Source organism: Trichoplusia ni, chromosome 26, assembly GCF_003590095.1.
Source record: "Trichoplusia ni isolate ovarian cell line Hi5 chromosome 26, tn1, whole genome shotgun sequence".
Taxonomy (NCBI): Eukaryota; Metazoa; Arthropoda; class Insecta; order Lepidoptera; family Noctuidae; genus Trichoplusia; species Trichoplusia ni.
Window position 1 is genome coordinate 3,816,127 of NC_039503.1, and position 13,038 is coordinate 3,829,164.

Here is a 13,038-nt window from a genome sequence, read left to right on the forward strand (position 1 = left end):
CCATATCTCCTCGCTCCCGTAACCCAAGTGCGAATCTAAATCCGATTAGAGGTTTTTGCGTGAAAGGGGAACTGACATTAATATATAAAACCTTTCGCGTTTATAATGTTACTAGCTGACCCAGCAAACGTTGTTTTTTTTCCCTAATAAATTATTTCTAGTTGTATGTATTTGTTAATGCCACATTATAAAAAATTGTCGTCTTACAAAAGCAGCCCAATCCATGTATCCGATGTTAAATACCCCTAGGCGCGATTATAATTTTTTTATCATCAACTAAGATAATAAGTACGAAGAAAAATGAAACAAGAGAAATCTGAAACATACTCTTTAAAATGATAAAAACGCCGCCGCCCGCGCCCCTCACCATTGTTACAAGGCTCGGACCGCGCTCGCAACAGAGCTGTGTTTCTAAAACTACGAATTGCATCATAATGTTGAATAAAAATTGCATTTTAAATTTATTCAAATCTCATAAATACCTATTTTTTTATCATGAACGTGTTCTAGTCATTGGATACATGAAATGGGCTGCTTTTGTAAGACGACTAAAAAATCACGGTGTATATTAGATAGTAGGATAATAGGTTGGGGCCGATCCTTTTTTCTTTAAATACGTTTTGTGTTTTATCCAGGGGATTTTACAACATTCAAGTCTCAAACACCTTGACTCAGGACAAGCATTCGTGGATCACACAAATTTTTGATCTACGCGGGGATCAAACTCGCGACACGTCTTGCTCGATGCTCCGACAACCACTTGGCCGATCCGTGCAGTCGATCTGATGCTGGAACTGAAAGGTGGCCATATACCTTGGATAATCAAACAACATGCCAACAAAACGACAGTAGCCATAATATTAACAAAACTCTATCTAGTTAGAACTCATTTGTTTTATGTTCGTGTCGTCCGTACGTCATTGCAGGGATCCAGCAGAATACCAGCGTCAGGTGTTCTACCTGACACATGCTGAGCTGGACTCCCATTCGGTGCAAACTTAAGACACACTGAACCGCGCCCTATTTTTTTTTCTCCTTTTCTTTGTGTTCCTTCTACCGTACTACCATCTAATATGTAATTTTATAAAACCCTTTTTTTTAATAATGTTGCGGCAATTTGTATTGTGTACCCACTTATTTTTTATTTGTCAATTTCTTTGTGTTTGTTATTGTATGTACTGAATAAATGCTTTATCTATTTATCTATACTTATCTTGACAAGTCTTGAAAAGTTCCCTAAAAACCTGTCTAGTGTAATAAGCAGTCCAGTAGGAATCAAACACGTGAAAATAAGGGTTCCGCGTAAATATGCTAAAGAAAAAAAAAGCTCTTTGATGACCTCAAATTTATTTGTCACCTATCTCCGCCTTATATCAGCCACCTTCTTCAAATCATCGGTCCATCGTGCCGCAGGGCGTCCTACACTACGTTTGCCTAAACGTGGTCTCCACTCCAACACGTGTCTGCTCCATCGACCGTCTGAACCGGGATGGTTGGCGCTCTTTGAGGGAGGCCTTCAGCAGTGGACGGCGATAAGCTGAGATCATGATGATGATCCACATATTTTTGACCGTTGCAACTGTAGCTTAACCACGATCTTATATTAAGTACTTATTTCTTGTAGCAGAAAAAAAAATTAATAGAAAGAAGGACAAACAAATGATAAGACGAAAATATGGCTAAATTCTAGTTTTGAGCACGGAAATCCAAAAAAACGCAGCTAAAAGAGGCCGTAAACAAAAATATGGTAGCTTTAGACAAATTGTTCAATGTTTTAATTAAGAGGCAATGGAAAATTCAGTTTCACGGTAACAGGAATTCAATATTCCTCTCCCTACACCCACGTGAAATATATACGTATATATATCATTATAATGTCAGGGTAAAACAGTTTCTCCCGGAACGAATCAAATAGGAACTAAAATGAACTCTTTTCCGATGAATATAAGGTGGCAATCCCATTGCAGCTGCAATCTGGGATGGGGTATTGCACCCCCTCAAATAAAAATAATACATCCCTTACGTAATATACATCTCGACATTGACTTACTGGCATAAATAAACTGATACGACCAATTTCCTACCTTAAATTGAAGAGCATAAAGTTTCAAATACGCTGCGAATTTTAAGAGAAGGCCGATGCACACCTCATCCCACGGACACCCTGACCTCCACATTTCACGTAGAATGTTCTAGAACATTTTTCTGTAAAGGATTTTTGACTTTATATCTAGTACGTTAAGGTTTGGAGTTCTGTGACTGTTTGGGGTAGGGGGTAGGATGTAGTTGCACCCCCTGACCTCTGGCATTTGCCTCCATCGGTAGATATAACCGGGACTTCGGATCCTGCATCCAGTGCTCCTCATACCGTCGTCCGTGTATCACGTCCTCGCTGGTCTTCAAGTAATCTGAGCCCTGTTCTCAGCCCTGGAGTCCATCATGGCGTACTACCGGATGGTACGTTTAACAGTTTTTAAGTGAGAGAAATTTAACGAATTTTGAAATGTAGTTTCGTGTGTGCCCCCAATTACGGTCGATATTAATTATGTAATAGTCTCCTTCTTTTAATGATACAAGTGTATAATATTATGTTTGCATTATAATGGTTTAATTTTGTTTCAGCTTCCACCTATACGAGCGCCGTCCGCAGAGCGCTGCGGGAGCGCCAGGCTCTGCAGCGCGCTGCAGCAGGTGACCGCGGTACTCAACAAGGTACGTCCACAATTATAACTCAGTGTAATCATATTTAATATATCACAGATTAAGTGTTTTTCTTTTGTTCTTTTAAGATGGAAATATTTTGCAAACGCGACTTAATTATCCTCAGCTGTTGCGACCTGTAGTCTTAAACGCGTTGAGATTTTCCCAATTCGTCTAGTCCTGTCAGCGGTTGAAATTTTTTCATTGTTCCCATTGAACTTAAATGCAAAACATTACAAATACTTTTATGGCTAAACACTTGACATGTTTGCTCAGCTCTCGCATCACTTATGAATGTGTTTCCATTGTTACAGACGTCACGAGAACAGCAGGCGTCAGGCTCGCGCGCTCTCATGTGGAGCGCGCAGCTCCCGGTCAAGCTGTTGGCGCGGATGAGGCTGGAAGCGGTGTAGAGCGGAGCCCGGGACAGGGGCGGACCCGAACACAAGGATTTTTGTCCTTTCACTTGGAGCCGCCCCTGGACCGACCAATCTCTGACGACATGAATATTTGAATGACAAATATGATGTAGTCAGAGAAATTTTTGTACTTTTATACGAATAGAAATATAAGGTAGCAGAATAGATTCATAAGAAAAAAAAATAGTGTGATAAGTCTTCTTCTATAATAAGGCATTTATTGGTTTAAGATTCATAAAAAGCTAGTCGATTTTACAATTACAATAATTGCCATTTCTTCCGTAGGAATGACAATTATTGTAGCAAAATTTGTTGTTTTATTTCAACCCTTGTCTCGTCTATAACTGAAAAATTATGTGTTTAGAGGTTAAATTGAACTTCCTTAAGATCAAGGTTTCAATTTCGATGATCATTTTGAAAGTTTTAACTTGAACCATGGAATAGGCCATGGATAAACTTCAAAGGATCTCCTAGCGAACGAATTTGAAGGCTAAATGTGGGAGTAACACCCACTACCTCCCCTGAGGAGGTGGGTGTCCATGAGGATTCCCTGCCTCATTATCATCATCGACATCAGCCCATATTCATCCACTGGACATAGGCCTCCCCAGTCGCACGTGATCGAGATCTATCTCCGGCTGCTCGCATCCAGCTCCTGCCGTCTTGCGCAGATCATCACTCTACCGATTCCCTGCCTTACCCGAAAAAATCTGATCCAGACAAGAATTTATATAATCCTACTAATATTTTAAACGTGTTGTTTCCACAAAGGCAAATATGGACAATTTTGGTACACAGATAGTTTATAACCTGGATAAACGGATAGGATGACGTTATGCTCCCGGGGAACATTTTTAATTTGTAGCAGGTGGAGCCGTGGGCAGCAGCTAGTATACGGATATGGTTAAGTATTGCAAGGAGGGCTAAAGCGAGCAGTTGGGTGCACGGCAGTGTTTCAAGCCAAGTTCAAAATCTCGGTGAAAGCACATGCTCTATGTTGTATGTATGTTTAATTGTATTCTTTTTCGAAATGGTCCGTATTTGAATATAATATAAAAATACCAGTCTTCATCATGTGTGGGACACATTGAGCTCAGGAGTCTTCTCGTATAGGGAGTGTGTGTCTTAGAATAATGAAGGAAGTACATATGACTTTGAAAAAATCACATCACTTTGCATCCGTTGGAATCGAACCTGCACCTCGTGCATACAAATCCATACACGTTCATTCATGTCATGGATTTATTGAAATTTCTGTAGTTCACTCTTTGACGTATTTGTCGATCTTAACCTAACAAATTTTCTTTAAATTTGAATAATTTTCTTTAGGGCATAGAATTGAGATGATATAGTTAAATGGATAAAATGTTATGCAACGTCCAAATACTTTAAAGTAGAGGTTTAAAATCGAAAAGAAAACCATTAATTCGACAAAGTGGCCCTTACGCCCTTATTCTAGAAAGATATAGCTGCACAGAATTGTCAACTGTAAATCTAGCTGCATAAGGTTTAAAGTACAGTGATGTTATCAGGTGAGAGATAATGCAACCTTCAACCTCCCGGCAAAAAGAGCTGCGCAAAACGCATGAAATTAATACAAAGAATTTTACGACACCGAATTTTCGACCTTAAATCTAACTGTGCAAGATTTAGAACTCTATAAAACAATTGTATAGGGGGAAACCGCGGTTCCTCATCCCCTGGACGGAGCCAGTCACACCCGAAGGGGGTAGAAAGTTCTAGAAAGAATTTCACAACACAGAATTTTATTTGAGGGTCAAGGAATATATAGACAGCACCCCGTATTGCCAACCCTTCACCGCTTCCTAAGGATTCTGGCTGTTTAGAAGAAACTGCGCAAAAAACTCCCCGGCATAGCAGTCTTTTTAAACTAAGCATATCAAAATTATTATCAAGGAAACGCTGCAAAGTAAGACAGTCTTTAAGAATGGTAGGTCATGACTATTATAAAGAGCTTAGCAAACTATAGACCAAGTTCAGCAATACGATTAGTCACTATAAGCAGCACCCATCAAAAAATACCCCGTTGGTTATCATGAACTTGGCGTGTTACTCCATATTTTAATTAAATATGTACCGAGAACACTAATAGGTATCAAAATCGATATTGCCTTGTGTGTTGCTAACAGAATGTCCAAAAACAATAATCCGGTTCACGGTAAAGTAAGCTGTAATGTGAAGGGAATATGGTCTGGAATTCAATGGCGATTTTGGTCCAAGGACACTGCTCCCCTCAACCTTCAGGAAGATGGAATGTTCTAGAAAGAATTAACGTCACTGAATTCTCTGCTTTAAATCTAACTGCACAAGGTTTATAACTGTGTGAAAACTTTTAAATAGCGGGATACTGTGATTTCTCTTCCTCTAGATGAGGTATGAGGCGGCACCGCCCACCCGTAGGGGTTAGAATGTTCTAGAAAGAATTTCCTACACAGGATTTTCTACTGTAAATCTAGCTGCATCATCATCGGCCTAGCCTTTTCCCAACTATGTTGGGGTCGGCTACCAGTCCAACCGGTTTCAGCTGAGTACCTGTGTTTTACAAGGAGCGACTACCTATCTGACCTCCTGTAAATCTAGCTGCATAAGGTTCAAATTACAGTAACGTTATCAGGTGAGAAATAGTAGAAGCTTCATCCTCGCGACAGAAAGAGCTGCGCAAAACGCATGAAATGTTATAGAAATGATTTTACGTTTACTGAATTTTCGACTTTAAACCTAACTTTGCAAGGTTTAGAACTCTCTAAAAACAATTAAATAGGGAGAAACTGTGGTTCCTCTAAATGAGGCAGTCCATCCCACCCACCCTTAGGGTGCAGTATATTCTAGAAAGAATTTCCCACCACTGAATTTTCTGCCTTAAACCTAGCTGTGCAAGGCTATTAGTCCCGTAATATTGTAAAAACAGGGGCAATGCAACCTTCACCCCCAGGAACGCAGACTGGCGCATTGCTTGCAAAATGTTCTAGAAATAATTTCTGCTTTAAATCTAGTCACATAAGGTCTAGAACTCTGTGAAGACTTTTATATACGGGGATATTGTGATAGGATTCTTCCTCATACCCTGGATGACGCAGTCCATCCCACCCACCCTCAGGGTGCAGAATGTTCTAGAAAGAATTAGCTACACAGAATTGTCAACTGTAAACCTAACTGCATAAGGTTTAAAGTACAGTAATGTTATCAGGTGAGAGATAATGCAACCTTCATCCTCCCGGCAGAAAGAGCTGCGCAAAACGCATGAAATTTATATAAAGAATTTTACGACACCGAATTTTCGACCTTAAATCTAACTGTGCAAGGTTTAGAACTCTATAAACACAATTGTATAGGGGGAAACCGCGGTTCCTCATCCCCTGGACGGAGCCAGTCACACCCGAAGGGGGTAGAAAGTTCTAGAAAGAATTTCACAACACAGAATTTTCCGCCTTAAACCTAGCCGTGTAAGACTTAAAATTCCGTAATATGATCAAAATAGGGGCAATGCAACCTTCACCTGTAGGGAGACAGACCTGCGCATTAAGCGTCGAAAGTTTGGAATGGAATATTCTGCACAGAATTTTACACTTTAAATCTAATAGCACAAGGTATAGAACCCTATGAATATTTTAAATAGGGGGAAACTATGGTTCCTCATCCTCTAAATGAGGTTCCATCCCACCCATGCATAGGGTGTACATTTAAGCGCTTCACACACAGCAGCTGTAAAGATGACATCTCATTACATCTTTCCATAGAAATCGCAAGGAGACCACACACGATAGCTATATTGTATATTTTTACATCTTCAAATCTTAAAGTACAGAGCGATACAAAAATATACATTTATATTTCGATACATCTTAATACATTTCCATATATCTCTCTTATTGGAGAGTGTGTCAATCGGGACGTATGCCAATGAAATGAAGGGAAAGATACATTATATTACCTGTTGTGTGTGTGATACATTAAGATAATTTAAAGATATACATCCCGGGATGTAATGTACATTAATATACATTATAGCTGCTGTGTGTGAAGACCTTTAGCTACACAGAATTTTCTACCCTTTACCTAGCCATGCAAGGGCTAAAGTTCCGTGATATTATTTAATCAGGGACAATGCAACCTTCACCCGCATTAAGACAGACCTGCGCATTAAGCGTCGAAAGTTTTAAATGGAATATCTTGCACAGATATATTTATACACTTTAAGTCTAATAGCACAAGGCTTAGAACTCTGTGCAGACGTTTAAAGAGGGGGGATGCTGCGGTTCCTCATCTCCTCGATGATGCAGGCCATCCCACCCAAAGGGGGTAGAAAGTTCTAAAAAGAATTTTACACCAATACATTTTCTGCTTTAAATCTACTTGTACAAGGTCTAAAGTGCCGTAATATTATTTAATCAGGGACAATGCAACCTTCACCCCCAGGATCGCAGAACCGCGCATTGCTTGCAAAATGTTCAAGAATTAATTTTCAGCTTTAAATCTAGTCACAAAGCTAGAATTCTGTGAAGACTTTTAAATAGGGGGATACTACGATAGGATTCTTCCTCATACCCTGGATGACGCAGTCCATCCCTCCCACCCTCAGGGTGCAGAATATTCTAGAAACAATTTGACACCACTGAATTTTCTACTTTAAACCTAGCTTTGTAAGACTTAAAGTTCCGTAATATGTTCAAAACAGGGGCAATGCAACCTTCACCTGTAGGGAGACAGACCTGCGCATTAAGCATCGAAAGTTCAGAAACGAATATCCTGCACAGAATTTTACACTTTAAGTCTAACTACACAAGGTGTAGAACCCCGTGAATACTTTAAATAGAGGATACTACAGGTCCTCATCCTCTAAATGGGGCAGTCCATCCCACCCACCCATAGGGAGCAGAATGTTCTAGAAAGAATTTCACAACACTGAATTTTCTGCTTTAAATCTAATTGTACAAGGTCTAAAGTACCGTAATAGTTTAAAAACAGGGGCAATGCAACCTTCACCCCCCAGGAACGCAGACCCACGCATTACTTGCAAAATGTTCTAGAAATAATTTTCTGCTTTAAATCTAGTCACAAAAGGTCTAGAATTCTGTGAAGACTTTTAAATAGAGGGATGCTGTGGTTCCACTTCCTCTAAATGACGCAGTCCACCCCACCCACCTGTCACCTGCAGGAAGACGGTTTAATTTTCAGCTTTAAATCTAGTCACACAAGGTCTAGAACTCTGTGAATACTTTTAGATGGAGGGATCCTATGATAGGATTCTTCCTCATACCCTGAATGACGCAGTCCATCCCACCCACCCTCAGGGTGCAGAATGTTCTAGAAAGAATTTCCTACACAGAATTTTCTACTGTAAATCTAGCTGCATAAGGTTTAAAGTACAGTAATGTTATCAGGTGAGAGATAATGCAACCTTCATCCCCCAGGTAGACAGAACTGCGCTATACACATGAAATGTAATAGAAATATTTTTATGTCAATGAAATTTCGACCTTAAATCCAACTGCGCAAGGTTTAGAACTCGGTGAGGAAGTTAAAATAGGGGAATGTAGATGTTTTTAATGTTAACATGTACTCAAGAACAAGTATTATACAAATAAAAAAAAACATATTTTTAAAAACTTAGCACTAAGGAATTAAATCCTTGTATTGCGTGTTGTCACATATATTCACGTCACTTAGTCAAAGCTTGTAAAAAGTCTGACAGCCAGTCTAACCAAGGAGTATCGTGTTGCCCAGGTAACTGGGTTGAGGAGGTCAGATAGGCAGTCGCTCCTTGTAAAACACTGGTACTTAGCTGAAACCGGTTGGACTGGTAGCCGACCACAACATAGTTGGGAAAAGGCTAGGCCGATGATGATGATAGACTCGAAGATACTTGAACATACTCGAAGACTCAAAGCTTTCTTGGATCACGCTATTAATGATTGTTCTACATTTTGACGACCTCCGAAGTCGAGTGACGTACGCACCGGTTTCAAGGTGTCGCTAGCTCTGAGGTCCCGGGTCCGATCCCCGGTTGGGACAATGTAAAAATTCACATTTCTACATTGTCTCTGATCTGGGTGTTTGTGGTAACTTCGTTGTATCTGAATTCCATAACACAAGTGCTTTAGCAACTTACTTTAGGTTCAGAACAATGTATGTGATGTTGTACGCAAAAATTAAAAGAAAATACATGGGAATCCCGGTTCATCACGCCTAGAAGGCTTAATTATAGAGAGTTCCAGTTATCCATGCAGTCAGACAGAACAAGTATTGAAATAAAATTATTTTTAAAAGTACATAGTAGTAATTTTTCAATACAATTACAGCATTACTACAATCGACTGGCCTGTTTTTTCTAGTGGTGAGTGACCCTGACTGCTATACCGGAGGTCGTGGGTTCGCTTCCCACCCAGAACAAATGTTTGTGTGATGAGCACGATCATTTGTTCTGTGTCTGAGTGTAATTTATCTATAATAAGTATGTATTTAGAAATATATAAGTAAGTTTATCAGTTGTCTGGTTACCATAACACAAGCTCTGCTTAGCTTGGGATCAGATAACCGTGTGTGAGTTGTCCCAGGACATATTATATTATATTACAATCATGTTTTCGGAATATTTACCCTTTAAAACTATTATTTAGGAAGGGGTTAAAAAATTAAGTGACTCATTTCCCAAATACAAATTTGTCATTATACATCCTTATGTCACGTAAAAACTGAAAATTGAACCTTTTTGTGCATAACTAGAATCGTCTGAAAGTAAACAGTATCGCAAAAAGCAATTAATTAATCTCGCTGTAGCATATTCTACAGGGTGGGGAAGGGAGTATGATGCACCCTCTTACACATGGAACATAAAGAAATAGGTAGAAGTTCCTGCAGACTGCTGTAGCACCAAGACGTAGTGTTTACACGAAAATGATGATCGTCATCTCGCAATTGTGCCACGCGTGTGTAACTCCAGCGCCCGTTCCCTCTCCATGCTCTTATGTTGCATGTTCTTTAAAACAATATATATATTGTATACCTCATATTAAGCGATCGATAGCTCCCTTCTACCTCATAGAATGTTCTAGAACATTTCAATGCAAGTGATTAACTGTCTTAGCAATAAAAGAATAAGGTTGAAAATCCAGGAACGGTTTGTAACGTCAGGACAATGCACTCCTCATTCCAGAGTCTGTGACCTGCGCGTTGCGAGTAGAATGTTCTAGAAAGATTCTGAACATGGGATTTTCAGTTTTAAGTGTAGTCGTGTAAGGTTTAAATTACTATGAGTATTTTATGGTGAAAAAAGGGGGATGATGCAGTCCCTCATCCCACTGGACATGGTATAGAATGTTCTAGAAAGAATTTCATCACAGAACTTTCTGCCTTAAATGCATTTGTTGAAGGTTTAAAGTTCTTTATCATCAGGTAAGGGATATTGCATCCCCTCACCCCGCTGGTGTAGTGTCATGCGCGTCGCCCGAAGCTGGTTCTAGTGTCGAGTCGCGGCTCTGGTCCAGTGCGCCGCCCGCCGTCTGCCGCGCATGACGGACTGCTGCTCACAGCCGCCGCCGGCCCCGAGGGCTCTGCAGCCCTACTGGACCGCAGACCACACTCTCATTAAGGTTGGTGCTTTATAAATTTAGATTTTCAAACCAATCTGACCATAGAATCTGAAGAATCAGTTGAATTAAGACTCAAATTCGTTTAAATATTATGTTTTCATTACAATGGTTTCATTTTTTTGTTTCAGCTTCCACCTATACGAGCGCCGTCGGCAGAGCGCTGCGGGAGCGCCAGGCTCTGCAGCGCGCTGCAGCGAGCGTTCGCGTTGACGGTATGTATATCTCCTGAATTTTCCATCCCTAAACAATGTGTCTTAATATAAAATACTCTTTGGTTCTCCTTTATTAATATTTCGTCAGATTAACAAGATGTTATTGAAATGTTTCCTCGTTTCCAGATGCCTGAGAGGGGCCGCGCCGCCCGGCACATGCTCCTCACGTCCTCGTGTGTTGGCTAAGCTGATGACGGCCTGGAGGGTCACCCCCGCGAGGTGACTGGGGCAGGCGCGAGTCCAATGGAGGGGGTCACGGGGACAAGGGCTTTTGAGACCTGGGGCCCGTCGTTACAGTTCATGTTCCTTTGATCTTCTCCCAAAGTGTCATCTTGGGTCCGTGCCTGACCTCTTAGGTTAAGATGTAATAGGTTAAGAAATAAAAGAATCACAGAGTAGAGATAACATTTCACGTCTGAAAATTATACGATTATGGTACATATAAATTGTTGTTTTATTCCAACATTCCCTGATACCCTGGTATCAGATGTGAGATAACACATCACACTGATTGCGAAATATCTTCAGACTTATTCTTGTTATAACGAAAAATCTGAGGAGTTGTCAAAACAGGGGAGTTAGATATTTATAAGTAAGTATATAATCTGTCTTAATGGAAGTAAGTATTTAATTGAAGTTTCAAAATCTCTTGCTAACAAGAATTACAAACTATTCACCGAAAACTGGACCAAATCAAAATTGATAAAAGAGCTTAAAATGAACTTTATAATTGGGTATTCATAATAAACTTGAGCTAAAACACAATCACACTGATTACAAAAATTGTAGAGACTTGTTCTCAAAACAAGGGAGTGAGTATATTAGGCACTCTAAACCCATCCATACTCAAAATTCTTTGCCATTGTTACCTCAGTCTTTTAATTTAACTTTTATTAGCTGGCATTTGGTCTTATACAATTTCATTAAGTTTGACTAACTGAAGTACAATTTCACAATTTAATATTTTTTTATTAATTTGAGGTAATGAGAGAAAATGAGAGAGCTTAAGATATTAAATGACTGCACTGATAACCGAGTGATTAAGGTCACCACGCCGAGACCACTAGGCATGACATGTAGCGGGTTCGATCCCTGTGTAAAACAAGCATTTGTCTGGTCCACAAATGCTTGTCCTGAGTCTGTGTGTCTTTGTGCATGTGAATTGTATGTTTGTGAAGCGCCCCGCGATACAATGATTAAATTCATTATCGTGAGAGTCGTTATATAAAACAGATGATCTACTAATCTATAAAGCTGAAGAGTTTGTTTGAACGCGCTAATCTCAGGAACGACTGGTTCAATTTGAAAAATTATTTTTGTGTTGAATAGGCCATTTATCAAGGAAGCTTTTAGGCTATAAACCATCATGCTGCGACTAACAGGAGCGAAGATACAATGGGAAATGTGAAGACGGGGAAAATTCTAAGCACGTGGACGAAGTCGCAGGCAACAGCTGGTATAGGTATATTTAATATGTCAGTTACTCTAATTAAATGTAGTAATTAGTTGTTTATTCTAATTAAATACAGAAATTAGGCTAAGGAAAAACAATAAAAAATCATATTCAAATTTATGACCGCTGCAATTGTTGCTTTAACTCCGTTAATATCTTCATTATTTCATTTTAAAGTGGCATTAGAAATATTTATAACGGTTTATGAGATACAATATGATGACAGACGAACAGACAACGGAACATTAGTAAAAGGGTTTATACAGTTTCTGTCTACGAAACTTTAATATCCAATATTGTGTAAACAAAGAAACGTATTGACTAAATAAATACAAACACAATATTAATCTCGCTGTGGCACACACCACAGGGGGGGAGGAAAGTGGTGGTAGAATGCAACCCCTAAGACATAGAACATAATGAAAAAGATGGAAATGCCATAGCACCGGTGTCGACCGCTTACAAGACAAAGTTGATCATCACCTCCCAATTGTGCCACGCGCGTATATGTACAGTACCACTTCCAACTCTATTCTCTTATGTTCCGTACTTTTTAGTGTTTACATAAATTGTATACCTCGTATTAAACGATCGATAACTCCCCCGTTTAGGTCACAGAATGTTCTAGAACATTTCCGTACATA

The 13,038-nt window shown here is 39.6% G+C and overlaps 2 long non-coding RNA genes across 2 annotated transcripts; both read left to right on the forward strand.

Moving 5' to 3' along the window:
- Positions 1–2,339: 2,339 nt before the first annotated feature.
- On the forward strand, positions 2,340–3,188 carry LOC113505658. Its single transcript, XR_003401646.1, has 3 exons — positions 2,340–2,457; positions 2,623–2,712; positions 3,015–3,188. It is a non-coding gene; the product is annotated as an uncharacterized LOC113505658 (long non-coding RNA).
- A 7,123-nt stretch (positions 3,189–10,311) lies between these two features.
- Positions 10,312–11,387, forward strand: LOC113505639. The gene is made up of 2 exons (XR_003401643.1): positions 10,312–10,941; positions 11,068–11,387. It is a non-coding gene; the product is annotated as an uncharacterized LOC113505639 (long non-coding RNA).
- Positions 11,388–13,038: the final 1,651 nt, after the last annotated feature.